Source organism: Hibiscus syriacus, unplaced genomic scaffold, assembly GCF_006381635.1.
Source record: "Hibiscus syriacus cultivar Baekdansim isolate YM2019G1 unplaced genomic scaffold, ASM638163v2 tig00117048_pilon, whole genome shotgun sequence".
Classification (NCBI taxonomy): Eukaryota; Viridiplantae; Streptophyta; class Magnoliopsida; order Malvales; family Malvaceae; genus Hibiscus; species Hibiscus syriacus.
This window is the reverse complement of record NW_024063538.1, coordinates 2787561-2803012: the sequence shown is the minus strand read 5'-3', so window position 1 is coordinate 2803012 and position 15452 is coordinate 2787561.

Here is a 15452-nt window from a genome sequence, read left to right as displayed (position 1 = left end):
TGTTTGGGCCTAGTTTAGGTTGAAATGTGTGGGTACTGGGTAATGGGCCCAAAGAGAAAAATGGTGCTTATAGCTGCCCCTCTTTGCTCATTGCTATGAAACGAGAATGAAGCAAAGAAATAAAATCATCATTTTTCATTTTGGTCTCTTAGGGTGCGTTTGGTTGACGGAATGTAATATTACCAGTGGGAATAAAAGATTACCAGGGAATAGGATTACTGGGAATGTTGTATTTTGTGTTTGGTTGGTTTAGCAGGAATGTAAGATTACCGTGTTTGGTTAAAGGAATAAAAGATTATTGGAATGTATATGTAACCAAATTATCTTTATTATATATTTGTTTTTTTAACAAGTTAGAAAATATTTATATTTTTCTTTAAAAAAATTAAATTCATAAAATTTATATAATTGTTTTTACAAAATGGAAAATATAAAAAGGTTTAATGAAAGGGTAAAATTTTATTTTAACCCCTGAACTTCATATAAAATTTTAATTATAGATTTTTTTTTTGTAAATCTAAAATAGTTTAAGGATAAATTTGTAATTTAACCTCCTTATAATTTTTATTATTCAATGACATAATATTGATATTTAAAAAAAATTAAGGGCATTTTAGTCCAAAACGCCGGTAATCCAACAATACCTAAGGAAAGGGAGGTAATGACATTTCCGGTAATATACCCCAAAAAATTCACTATTGATAATGTAAGATTACCGGGAATGACATTCCCGACCAACCAAATGGGGGAATGTGGATTTCATTCCCATGGGAATCTCACATTCCCCCAACCAAACACACCCTTATTGTCACGCTACGAACTCTTCACTGGGAATGTCAATTCTTATATTTCTGTGAAATCATCAAGTCCTTGCTGCAAATGATGTCATCTTGCTTCGTTTTCTTGGATGAGTCTCTATATTCAGTTCTTCAAGTTATGGGCTTTTCTCATTTTGATCTTTCAACTGGAAATTTTCGTCCCTCGAGTGAGGCGTTGCTGATTCGAAATGCCATGAATTGAGGTCTTCATTATGAATTCTCTACTGGAAATGTTGCTCCCTCGAGTGAGACATCGCTGATTCAAAGTGTTGTGAATCTAGCAAAGAAAATGTTAATCCCTCAAGTAAGGCGTAGTTTGTTTTAAGAAAAACAATCTCAAGTGAGATAAATCTTCTGTTTCAAGTGAAATTATCTCAAGCGAGATAAAATCTTTTATTTCGAGTGAAACTATCTCAAGTGAGATAAAAATCTTCTGTTTCGAGTGAAACTATCTCAAGTGAGATAAAAATCTTCTGTTTCGAGTGAAACTATCTCAAGCAAGATAAAATCTTTTGTTTCGAGTGAAACTATCTCAAGTGAGATAAAAATCTTCTGTTTCGAGTGAAACTATCTCAAGCAAGATAAAATCTTTTGTTTCGAGTGAAACTATCTAAAACGAGATAAAATCATCTGTTTCGAGTGAAACTATCTCAAGTGAGATGTTGATCCCTCAAGTGAGGAGTTGCTGATTCGAAATGTCGTGAATCGAGAAATAGGTCGAGCAAGCTCTTCTCATTATGAACTTATTATCCCTTTGTCGGATTAGTTCTTCTCATTATGAACTCTCCAATGGAAATGTTGAAAATATCATGCCCGAAGGTCTTATGGATGGCCCAAAGGACTTATCATCTCGCTCGAAAGACTTATAGATGACCTGAAGGATTTAAGCATGATGCTCGAAAGACTTACTGATGGCCCGAAGGACTTACTCATCAAGAAACCCTTGAAAATCAAGCTTAGTTTCTTAAAATCTTTTGTTTCGAGTGATACTATATCAAGCGAGATAAATCTTCTTTTAAAAACAATCTTGAGTGAAATAAAATGTCTTTTTTCGAGTAAAAATTATCTCAAGTGAGACAAATCTTGTTTTAAGTACAATAATCTTGGTGTCAAATGAAATGTCTTCTTTTGAGTAAAATTATCTCAAGCGAGACAGAGTCTGCTTTAAGAAAAACAATCTCAAGTGAGATAAATCCTCTGTATTAAATTAGACTGTCTCAAGCGAGACAAAATTTGTTTGGAAATGTTGAATCTGAAGATGATTGCTACTTCTTGTTGAGGACGTCTTGTTGTCTTTTAATCTCATTTTTCCTGAATGATCTGTAAAATGTATCTGAATGTAACTATCTTGAATGTCCTCACGAGAAGAGAAAATGTCCTTGAAAAGACAGGATTTCAAGAGAAATTTTAATGGCACCCTAGTGAGAGGGGAAAAGTAAAGCTTTTATCGTTCGTGATGATGGATGTTTGATGCAAATTCCATATATGTGTAACGTATGTTTTCTCGACTAATAGAAGTAAAGAGGTGCTTCAGCAATCTTGGTTCTCTTCCTGTTATGTTCGTCTTTATTCTCCTCCCACACCAAGGTGTACTATTGCATGTTTTGAAAAAATCTCTTTTCTGGATCCTAACATTCCAATTCTTTGCCCCAATTTATGATTCTGAGCTTCTAGGTCTGAGGGACCTTTGTCAACTTCCAAGATACACTCTTTAGAGAGATTGTCTTGTCTGAAATTATTTTCTTTCTTTTGATTTTCAAAATATGGAAAGTTTATTGAAAAATATACTTTTAGTCTCACAATTGAAGCAAATCACAAAACATAAATTCACAAAATATCAAAAGAATCAACAGTTCTTTAAATCTTTCAAAATTATACCTCTTTGACAAGTGTCAAAATTGATGGGTCAGTTTCAAGTTAGCTCCTTAAAGTTTCTAAGGTTTCATTCATCGGAATGTTACTTTTTTTTTTCGGTCCTTGTGAACCTTACGACATGCCCTTCTTTTAGCTTGGCATTTTAATTAGATGCGGACAAAATGAAGCACCTAGCAAATTAATCACTAGACTTTCTAGAACACTTTTATTTCGGTTTTCTGAAATCTTTCATTTATTCAAGCTTCATAGAATTCCTTTAGCAGAGGTAGCGCAGAGATATCAGTCTAAATATAAAATTCTTGAGTGCTTGTGTGAAGTCGACTATAACAGGTATTCCTCAATTCCCTTAGTCCATTTTCATTAGAACTCATTATTAGATCAACTTGATTTAATTAACCATTGTTTGGCTAACTGAATTCAGCTTTATTGTAATCACCTTCATTAGGCTAGCTGAAGGGTTTGTCTCATCATAAGATCTTCGACTTGACAATTGCAGTGGAGCAAACACCGAACTACCGAGTATTCGAGTAATGTCATGGGTCGAATGTAATCTATTCATAAAGCCAGGGCTTTTGAGTTTCCTCTATAATCAATTGCTTTAGCGGAATAGCTCATCTTTATTTTATAATCTATAGTAATAATTTATTAACTTTTTGAGTATTTAGATTTAGAATTTCTTAAGCTCATCGAGAAAAACCTGTTATAGTCACGGTGTCTTTGATGGTCAAAAAATCCCACATTTAGAGTTCAGTTCCCAAACAACTGACCTAAAATAAATTCTTCTACTCCACCATTCCATTTGTGAAGATTAGTATCATCACTCTTTAACAGAATTGTAGTCTAGGAAGCTTTGCAATGTCAAACACATGAGACGCCCCATGTTGTCTGCTCCTATTCATACCTGAATTCCAAGCCACTTGATTGTTTCCTCATCAGAGGAGAAGGCTATAGTGGTCCTTGCAAGAGAAGGGTATGGTGTTCGAATGTATCATCTGTGGTAAGGTCAAGAGTCCTTGTTTTACCAGTTTTCAATCTTATTACTTTACCGAAGATCTATAACTTTGATTTTTTGAAAGAGCTTTTAATTCAGTGGATATTTAAAAAATTTTGAGTCTGAAAATTACTCATTACTCATAACCTCAGAAGGTACCATTTTATTTAAAATGTTTGATTGTCAAGTGACTTACAATCTTTTTAATGAAAAGATAAAGAAAATAAATTCAAAAAAGACAATATGGGAGTGCATCAAAAGTTTCTAGTGGTTGTAATGGTTTTTCTCAGTTTGCATCAGAATGACCCATCATTCATCGAATTCCCATGCCCCTAAATCGATTAAATATTGAAACTTGTACTTCAATGCCCCACAATTCTTATTAGTATGCCCCGAGCTTCCTATGTGGTAGCTACATACTGCATTAGCACCATGTCCCTCAGGAAATAGGGGTTCTTTCGGTTTAGACTGAACTGGAGTCACGAGATTCTTCTCAACTAATACTGGGAGCAACTCTTCATATAGGGGTATTCTCTCGGGTCATTATATATAGTTTGGTCCCACGATTAGCTGAATAAGACCGCACTGTATTGACCTCGACTCATTTTTTTACATCAGTACTGTCAGAGCCTCCTATTTTGCCATTCTTGATAGTTGTTTCGATCATTTCCCCACACATGGCAATATCAGAGAAATTCTTGGTAGCATTCCCTATCATGTGATCAATATAGAGAGGTTTTAATGTATTGATGAACATAGTAGTGAACTCATGTTCGGTCATTGGTGGCAACACTCGAGAAGCAACGTCCCTCCATCGTTGCGAATATTGTCGAAAGCTCTCGTTGTACCTCATCTCCATGCTTTTGCAACATGATTCGATCAGGGGCCAAATCCATCATATTCTTGTATTAACTCCAAAAGGCTTGAGCTAAGTCTTTCCAAGAATGAGTTTGAGTACGTTTAGCTGGTTATACCATTTGGAAGCAGGTCCATATAATCTATCTTGAAAACAGTGGATCAATAATTTCTCATTCTCAATGTAGTCATCTACTCGAAGACAGTACATGGTGATGTGGGATAAAGGACATGAGGTCCCATTGTACTTCTCGAAGTCTGGAATCTTGAACTTTAGTGGGAGAACCAGATCGGGAACCAAACTTAGTTCCTTGACGGCACACCCATAGAATGAATCAACCATCTTCTTGGATTTTACCACCTCCTCTATATCTTCATTCTTTGGACAATATTTTCCTTTTCAACTAATTCATTTAGGTCAGGGACCTCATTATTAGTACAACGTTCACCTGGTTTCAGCCCATAAACGGCAGGACAGTCAGAGGGAATGAAGCTTTGACTTGATATTGTGGGTTCTCGACCATGAAGCAGACTGGTGATCGAATTCCTTGATGCGCAAAGGTATGCTCAAGAATGTAAATAGGTGTAAAACCCAGAGGATGTGTGGGGTCTTCCCCAGTGGTCTTTCCAGATTCAAATGTCTCCTAAACCTTTCTTCCACCTTGTTCAGCATATCGAGCTGAGAAAGCAGACTGGTGATCGAATTCCTTGATGCGCAAGGTGCTCAAGAATGTAAATAGGTGTAAAACCCAGAGGATGTGTGGGGTCTTCCCCAGTGGTCTTTCCAGATTCAAATGTCTCCTAAACCTTTCTTCCACCTTGTTCAGCATATCGAGCTGAGAGTTTGCGATACTAGCTTCAAGTTGTGCCAACTTGCTCTTCATTTCTTCTTGCATCTCTTTCAGTTCTCTCTCAATTCTGGCTAACTTTCTTTAGACATTTTCTCTCGTCAAGCAGATGATAAGCGTTCTTGCTACTAGTATGAACTCGGATCACTTCGATCAGAAACCTTATCTTATTATCATTATTTTCATGAATGAATATTTTAATGCATAATCAGAAATGTATTAAGGAATACAAGTTTCATGGAAAATGAATGTATACACAAGACATTGATCCCAAAATAACTATTCCTAGAACAATTCTTGAGAAACTAACAATGTCTCGGTATAGAATGAAAATCTGGTCCATTTGTAAATTGTCTAGCTCATGCGAGCATCTGGGTACTTCATCGTCTTCAATGCTTCTACTTCATCTCCAACTTTCATAAGTCTTTCGAGCTTGTTCGTGATCTTCAACTGTTGGCTTCGACGTCGAATCTTCTTGATTCCGCTTTGTAACCTCAGCATGCATAAGTCTGGCTCATCTCCATAGTAGGTAGACTCTCTCTTGATGCTACTCGATCTACGTAGAGCATCTTCGACATTCTACTGATCCTAGTGAAAGGCATTGTTGTGGCATTGTTTTTCAAGAACCTTATAAACGATCAGTTATTTAAGGGATCAATACCTTTGAATGATATGTCATGTTCATGTAAAAATGCAAAACGACTAGAAAAAGAAAATCATTGTTAGTAGAAACAAGATCAAAAGAATCAAGTTAGTTGAAATGATTAGTCAAAGAAATGTAATCTTAGCAAAAATAATTAAATATGACTCAAAGTTGAGACTGAAAAATAAAGTATACAAAGGAAATTAATAGTCCTAACCGCATGCGTTTTAATTCTCCTAGGTTATTCACATGGCTCTAGTGGGGTAGCTTACTAAATTCTCTATATGAGGCTGGGTTATAACAAAGGTTCCCGAGCCATCTTTACAACCTGCTAAGGTTGACTCCAATTCTGGCCCATTACACACTTGCGAATCAAATTCAGCTCATAGGATCACACCACTAAAAGCGTACCTCGGATCTGATATCTGGTTAGGCAACTTATGATACTTTTCAGATATACTTTATCAGACCCACACAAGGAAGCCCAATGCTCCTCATGAGGTGTGACGTTTCTCCCTACTTAGGTAAATCGGGTTTGAGCTCAGGTTTAGAGTTATGATATGCAACAATCTTAAATAATTTCACGAAAGTGTAAGCATTAATCAGAGAGAAATCTTTTTTCTTTTGAAATAACATAATGAACTGTAAATTAAAACAAGATCGAACTCGTAATATCCCAAAATCCTAAATATAGGGTAACCAACTCGTGGCTCGACTCTTAAGTTGTTTTAAAAACAAAGTGTCCCCAGCATAGTCGCCAACCTGTCGACACCGTTTTTCACCTGGGTGGGGAAAGATTGATACCGACTCGGGGATTTTCTCTTTGAAAAGATTTTCGAAATGGGAGGAGTCACCACCAATCATTTAAGGTGCGATTGGGACACCATAAAAATTGAGTAATTTTAATAAAATGTTTTATTTTTATCAAAATACTAAGTTTAAGGTCTGCGAAAATCCAAAAATTAGGTTCGAGAGTCAGTTACACGTGGGGGAAGAATTGTTACCCCCATAAGCGCCCAAAAATTGTTACCTAGTTGATTACCCTATGTTTAAAATTAGAAATTTTTAGTTCGATCTTTATTTAATTTGAAAATCATTATAGATGCAAAGTTGAAAATGATATTTGTTTATCGAGACTGATATCATTCACTCCCAAGCGTAAATGCGGGAGATCAACTATTGTTTCTAATAACTGAATATTGTCTCGTTTTTAGAAATCATGATGTGGTCTTTGAAAAGGATGTCGACTTATTTCAGGAATCACCACTAGTCACCCCCTGAGCACACTTGCGGGAGATATACTATTAATTCCCTAATAAGTGAACATTGCCTTAGGTTTGAAAATAAAATGCAATCAAACAAATTTTTATTCATCTTAATTAAGGTAAGGGGTAAATTTAGGCTTTTTTTTAGCTTAAAGTGTCAAATTATGAAATTAAAGGAACCTAGAAGCTCAAACCTAAAATGTAGGCTCTAATATTAATCCTATTTGATTTTAATAAATTATCGAATCTAATAATCAAGATGGTCCCTCGATCATTTAGGCGAGCGTGTACTCGTATTATTCCCTAAATTTAAAGACTAATTTGAAATCTAACCTAAAGTGGAGGCTCTATTTAACCTATTTAATTATATCAATCTTAAAAGTTCTAATTGAATTTCGAGGACTAAAAGGTCAAAATCTAAAATATCGAGTTCTAAAAGACTTAAAAACTTAAGGACCTAAATTAATAATTTCTAAAGTTGAGGACTAAATGTAAACTAAGAACCTAATTATTATCTAAATTATTAAACTTAAAGTTTTTTTAGAAAATATTAATTATTAATAAATTTTAAAAGTTGAGAAATCGATTCGTGTAATCAGGCATCTTATTCAAAAACTCGACTCAAATTGTTCCCTAATTAAAACTAATGTGAAATCCTAATTTCCAAGCTTAATTCAAATTTTAATCTAATTTAAAACTAATTATAATAAATAAAGCTATGGAAATACCAAAACAATTAATAACCATAATTAAAATAATAAAATAACAAAAATAAAAAACATTATAACCAAAATAAAATAAAAAATAAAAAAGACAAGTACAAGAACCTAATTGCATAAATTGTAAATTACTAAACTAAAATTAAACATACAAAGGGGTTAAATTAAAATAAATTAAAATTTAAATCCTAATTCGAATAAAATAAAAACAAACAAACTAGTGACTAAAATACAAAACACGCATAAACTAAAGGGATCTAAAGGAAATTATGCCATTTATTTAAACCTAAAAATAAATTGTTAAATAAAAAGAAAAAATTATAGAATCTATCCACTTATTAAAAAAAATAAAATAGTCACTACACATGACTAAAATGTAAAAATACGACTAACTTACAGGGACATAATAAAAATTAACCCTAAAAATAAAAATTAAAAAGGCATAAAAAAGGGATAAATCAGAAAGCAGTCCCTATAGGACTAAAATACAAAACGAGCTAAAATAAGGGGGCCTAAACACTGAATAAATAAAAAATTTAAAGCATTGATAACAGAAAGGTAAACTAGTAATTTTGGTCCTTACAGTGACAAAAATACAAAAACACGACAAAGTTACTGGGGGCCATAATGCCATTAAACTATTAATTTTCCTTATAAATACCAACTTTCCTTTTATTTTTTTCATTTGTAACCGATTTTGAGAAAAAAAGGGAGAGAAAATGCTTTCTCTCTCGCTCGATTCCAGTTGGCCCACTGCCGGCCGCTGCAAGCCAACTCCGACCGCCGTCCGGCCACCGCATCGTTCGTCACACATGGTGGCCGAAAAACCCAAATCTTCCCAAAATGCTCCAAACCTCCCAATCTAACTCCCTAAAGCCAAAACGAAGTCTAAAATCATAAAAAAAAACCTAAAAACAATCCTAAAATAGCACGACCCTTCGGCTCCCGAACCTCCGACCGCTGTAAAGATTCTCAGGTAACCCTGATTCTTTCTTTGAAAACTTTTTTTTATCTTACTGTAAAAAATGGGTTGTTGATGTTAGATTAGTTCAGAAAAAACTAAAAAAAACTTGCTCTCTGAGATCTTAATCGAAAACAAGAACCGGGAAAAAAGGTATATATATATATAACATTTATTCGAATATAAAAACAAAAAAAAACTTAAACTGATGTTGTTATTGCTTCTGAAAACTGGGAAGAAAACTGTTTGTAATGAGTTATAGGCTTTAATGTCCTAGATTTTTCAGGTTTTCTTGCTTCTGACCTTGATTTCCCTATTTATTTTTATATTGCTGAGATAATGGTTTCCACAGTGAAGATGGCAGGCCTTTTGGACGACAGGCGACGATGTCGGTAACTGGGGTCTCTACTCTGATGGCGATGGCGGTAGAAGTTGAAGTGGTTTAAAGTTAGGTTAGGGTTTTGTAGCGAGCTCGGGTTTGGATCTACTTGGGCTCGAGTTTAGGTTTTTTTTGGGCCTGGTTTGAGTTGGAATGCGTGGGTACTGGGCCCAGAGAGAAAATGGTGCTTACAACATTTATCTCTAATATGGATATCCATGCTGGTATAAATACGAGTAGACTCAGGTTGACCCGTTGGACTTCTACGAAGTAGTGGATTTGGCAACCATTCATCATGATGTTGTTTAAGCCAATATGATTCTTTTGGGATCGGTATGAACTCATGGTTGTATATATTTAATATCCTATGTAGGTGAAAGCACTCATCAACATAAGTGTATGAATTTATTCCAGTATACATGTGTGTAGACCATTGTACCTTGTGATGACCCAAGCATCTTGCCTCTGTATTTTTGACACTCTGATTAGCCACTTACACTCGGGCCCATATTTAACACACTTCTCATACAGAGATTTCTGGTTGGACTCTACAACCTTGCAATCTATATGGCCTTTTATGTAATATTTTTTAATCGCCATTGTAGCTTCTTTTTTTCCTCTGTATTGCTTCCCAACTGATAATTCACCAGAGTTTTTGAGATGATCCAGTCATGTAGCCTGAAGTTAAATGTAACATCTCCGGGAATTCAGGTGCCCTTATCGCATCATTATATATCTCGTGCATATGAGGGGTAGGTTGATACAGTTTCAGATATTCATCAATATTGATATCATGTTAATCACCATCAAAAATATTGTCATTCTTATCTAAAACGGGTTCCTCAGTCTCTTCATCTTCATTGGAATCATCAATTATTTCTTCCAAGCTGTTTTCAGCGTCATACACTGCGGCTCCAGATGTTCCACCTACTTTATTTGCACTTTCCAACATCACCACGATGCTGTTTATCGACCTATATGTCGGGTTATCAAACTGACTTTCGAAAGCCATTTGAGATGAAGTTCTAACCATATTTCTTGATGGCCCATGTACATCAGATATATTACACACCTCACGAATAACTCAATAATTATAATATTTGTTGAGCCATGTAATTCAATCATAGTTGTAATAACATCATCGTCTTCTAGTGGTATTGCGGCATATATGACTGGATTGGTACATACCATAAACTTGTACCTCAAACCATCAACTATAACTAGGATTTTCCTTTCTATCATCTCCTTCATTTATAAAAATGTAATTTCCCTTTTAAACTTCACATATATAGGTGCTTCAGATTGAAAATAACTCCGACTTCATTTTCCATAATCTGTCCATTGTAATGGACAATCGTGAAATTTATTTACCCATTTTCTCTACACATAAAAATATAGATATTCAGAATAAATTAAAATAAATTATAGTAATGACGATAAATTAAATTTATGATTATAATGAAAATAAACCATTTACTAAATTATAATAAATATTATTAAAATTTAAAAAAAATGTAAATATATTAACAATATTTTTTATTATAAATGTAAATATATTAACAATATTTTTTAACATTTTTACTAGAAATACTAAATCAAATGTTGATCTAATTATTTTAACATTTTTACCACAAATACTAAATCAATCTTATTCAAATTACACTAATGTTTCGTAAGGTAAAAATGTACAAATATACTAATGACAAAAAATTAAATTAAATTAAATTAATTACTACAATATTATTTAACCTTGCAACAAATGTAAATATATTAACAATGTTTTTTTGTATAAAAATAATGCTTAAATACTATGATTACATTATAATAATGATTAAATTTATTACTTTGGATTTGTTATAACTACTTATTATTACTTCGAATTTATTACTCTCTAATTCATTACACTTTCCCGTTCAACTACCAACCTACCCGGGTTATTAATGGATAATTAATAACCACCAACCTACTCGAGTTATTAATAGATAATTAATGGTGTCATTATTTTTCGTCATTATAATAAATATTATTTTTCGTCATTATAATAAATATTATTTTTCGTCATTATAATAAATTTTTTCTACTACAATATAATTTAACCTTGCAAAAAATGTAAATATGTTAACAATATTTTTATAAAAATAATGATTAAATATTATTCTTACATTATAATGATGATTAAATTTATTACTTCAGATTTTTTATTACTAATTATTACTTCGAATTTATTACTCCCTAATTCTCAACCAAAACACCCTATTTTACAACATCCCAAGGTATTCATTATACTTTCCCATTCATCCACCAACAACCAACCTACTCGGGTTATTAATGGATAATTAATGGTGCCATTATTCTTCGTCATTATAAAAAATATTATTTTTCGTCATTATAATAAATATTATTTTTCTACTAAAAATACTAAATCAAATATGTTCATCTAATTATCTTAACATTTCTACTATAAATACTAAATCAATAATGTTAAAATTATAATAATGATATTTACATAACAATAAATCGTAAACTGATTTTTACTAAGTCAATATGTAACTAACAATAAATCGTGAAATACTTTAAATACTATATTTTTACAGTTACTTGAGAGTTTCTTCCGACAAGTTGATGTTATAAAAAACATTTTTGAATTTCTTACTCACTTTTTTTTACCTGCAACAACATATTAAAATTAATATTTTAATATTAAATTATACAAAATTGAGATATTTTATTTGAATACGAATAAAATTTTATTCGAATAATACTTACAGATTAAAGATTGGAAGAAAATTTCGTTCAAAATTTTCTCTAATATTCTTCTCTAATGCTTACTTCTTCAATTCTTCTCCAGATTTTGCATCTTCTCTCATTTCCTCACCACTACTTTACTCCCCAATTCTCAACCAAAACACCCCATTTTATAACATACCAGATATTTATTATAATTTTATTATTAATATCTTTAAAATAATAATATATTTTACTATAATTTAAGTTGATATATTTAATATATTAAAATATAAATGATTTTTAAAATAATATATTTTTAATTTATAATATAATATCTAAAATACACATTTTATCTCCCCAAAAGTACTTTTTAAATCATTATCAAACACTAAAATCTTAAATTCAACTTTTCAAAATCACTTTTAAAAGTAATTTTTTGCACCACTTTCTCACTACACCATTAAAAAATAATACCAAACAGGCCTACTCATCACATTATTAACACTTTTAAAAGTCATTTTTTGTTAACATATTTATTCTTCTTATCACATTATTAATATTGTTAGGATTTTTAAGGCTCAACGAAGTCTACATCCAATACCTTAGTTTCTTATTAAGGATTTCTAATTGTTCTTTTTTTCTATGTTAAAGAGTAACCTTTATAAATTCCCTAGTTTTTCAAAGGTTGAACTAGAACTACTCTCCTTTTACAAAGGACAAGAAATATAAAAAATAAAGCGTCACAAGGTAGATGTTTACAAGATTTAAGCTCAAAAGAAAAATAATTAAAAGATCTGCAATGAGCTCAAACACTTATGTACAAGAGAAAATGAAAAATATAGAGTGAAAAAGCTTTTCTCTTGATCTTTATTGCTTGGATAGGTATTGTAACTTTCTTCAAGTGTCATTGACTTGTTTTTATAAGTTGGAATGTGTTTGTGATTGTTTATAGCCGTTATGAATGATTTGGAGTCGTTGAAAACTTATTTTTCTGCATAAAATTGACCAGAACATGCATTATCGATACTGTCGGAACGGTCCTTAAGCTTTTTAGGGCTATGATGGGGAGAGATCCAACTTAATCTTGGAAAATTGGGTTTTAAAATAAATAGCTTTGGAGTCACCATCGACCTTTGGGTTAGGTAGGTCGAATACCTAAAAATACCTTTTAAAATGATTTTAAGAAAAACATTTTAAAAGATTAAAAAATGATCTGTGTTTAACCAGAAACTTATTTTTAAAAAGGGTTCAAGAGTCGATTACGTGTGGGGAAGGATTAACACCCCCACAACGCCCGAAATCGGTACCTAAGCAATTATACATCATCTAAATATTGAAATTGACAAGTTCGAATATACATTTAAATTGTGACCATTTTTATAAAAAATTAAAAGGGGTATTATTTTGTACGAATAATTCTCGAAAATATTTTCCTTGTTAGTTAAGGGGGTATTTCCATGGATTCTCCTTACAAAATAATATTGCTAATTTTTTAGATAAAATAAATATTTTAGTTACATAAAAAAACAAATTCATTCAGATATAAAATATATTATTTTGTTTGAACCATTTTTGGAAACACACTCCTTGTCAGTTAAGGCGCGTTTCTATAAATTATTCACACAAAATAATATCGTCGATATTTTTATAAAAATACTAATATACATATATTGATCGAACCCATGCCCATTAAATAACTACCTATTAACATACAACAAACCAGAGACACTAAACATAACACAACACAAGTCGAATAGGTCGTATTAAGTATAACTAAAAAACATAAATTTTAAAGACCAAATTGCAAAAACAGTAAAGACTATGGTAAACAGTGAAAATATAAAAATTCAGATCAAAACTAAAAAAACAAAACATTTATGGGTAAAGATGAAATTGACAGAAAATATGTTTGCTAAACATGAAAACATAAATCTAGGAAAAAGAAAAACCCTCTGAAACATATTCTCCCCAACCCAAACAGTTGCCATTCAGTGGCGTATGCAACCTCCCTCATCTACGATGGTCGGAGTTCAAAACGAGACTCACGAAAGGAAGACCTACGCTCTACAGTCCCGATCTACAAATAACTTTGTCTAGAAACAAAATATATGCCCTAGATCTAAAGAATTACCTTTCAGTAACTTGTGTTTCTGGAGACTCTTCCTTTATCCGACGATCGACTAACGAGATCAGTATTCTCTCATTTCCTTTTTCTTTTTCATCTCGTTTTTTTAGTATTTACTATTTTTTTGGAGATAAAAAGATGATTTTTTTTGTGTTGTGACTCCCCCCAATTTTTTGTATCTTCTTTTTCCTCTACCTCTTATTGATATGTATTAATATTTGCTTGCATCTGGTGTTCTGGCCGAGGGGCGGATTTGGTGCTGATGATGGCAGATTTGGTGTTGATCGGGCAGGCTTGGTAGTAGAGCTCCTCGTGGCAGGGGTTGCACAGTGATGACAGGCGTTGTGAGCACAGTGACTATGACAGAGGGATGGAGTTGGTAGTTGGTGACCAAATCGGGTCAGGTCCTTGGCTTCGGGTCAACTGGGTTGAATTTGGGCTTGTTTTTTTGTTTGGTCTGATTGGGCCTGTTTGTAATTCGGGGCCCTGTTTTGGGTTTGTATCTTGCAAATGAAAATAATAATAATAAATAATAATGATAATGATAATAATAAAAAAAATAAAAATGGGTCTCTGGACTAAAAGGGTGTCAATAGCTGCCCTCTTTGCCCATTTTTTTGTTAACATGAATAGGGCAAAGATAAAAGACGACGTGTTTTTTTCCAGTTCCATCTTCATTCTTTGAATTTTGATAAGGGATCCGCTCCATTGTTTTTGCAGGGTATATCTGATCGAGAAACATTAATTCATTCCATTGATCTTCCGAGAAGATTGAATCAGAATCGATTTGCTTCACTGCTCTTCAGGAAGACCAAATCTGAAAGAAGAAGAATCTACTCCACAACTCTTTAGGGGAGACCAGACTCGAGAAAACTTTGATCCACTTCACTATTCTTCAGGGAAGATTGAATCAAAATCGATTTGCTTCACTGCTCTTCAGGAATACCAAATCTGAAAGAAGATGTGTCTGCTCCACCACTCTTTAGGGGAGATCAGACTCGAGATAACTTTGATCCACTTCACTATTCTTCAGGGAAGATTGATTCAAAATCAATTTGCTTCACTGCTCTTCAGGAAGACCAAATCTGAAATAAGAAGAATCTACTCCACTACACTTTAGGGGAGATCAAACTCGAGAAAAATTTGATCTACTTCACTGCTCTTCAGGGAAGATTGAATCAGAATCGATTTGCTTCACTTCTCTTAAGGGAAGATTGAATCAGTATCGAAGAAGAATGTGCTCCAC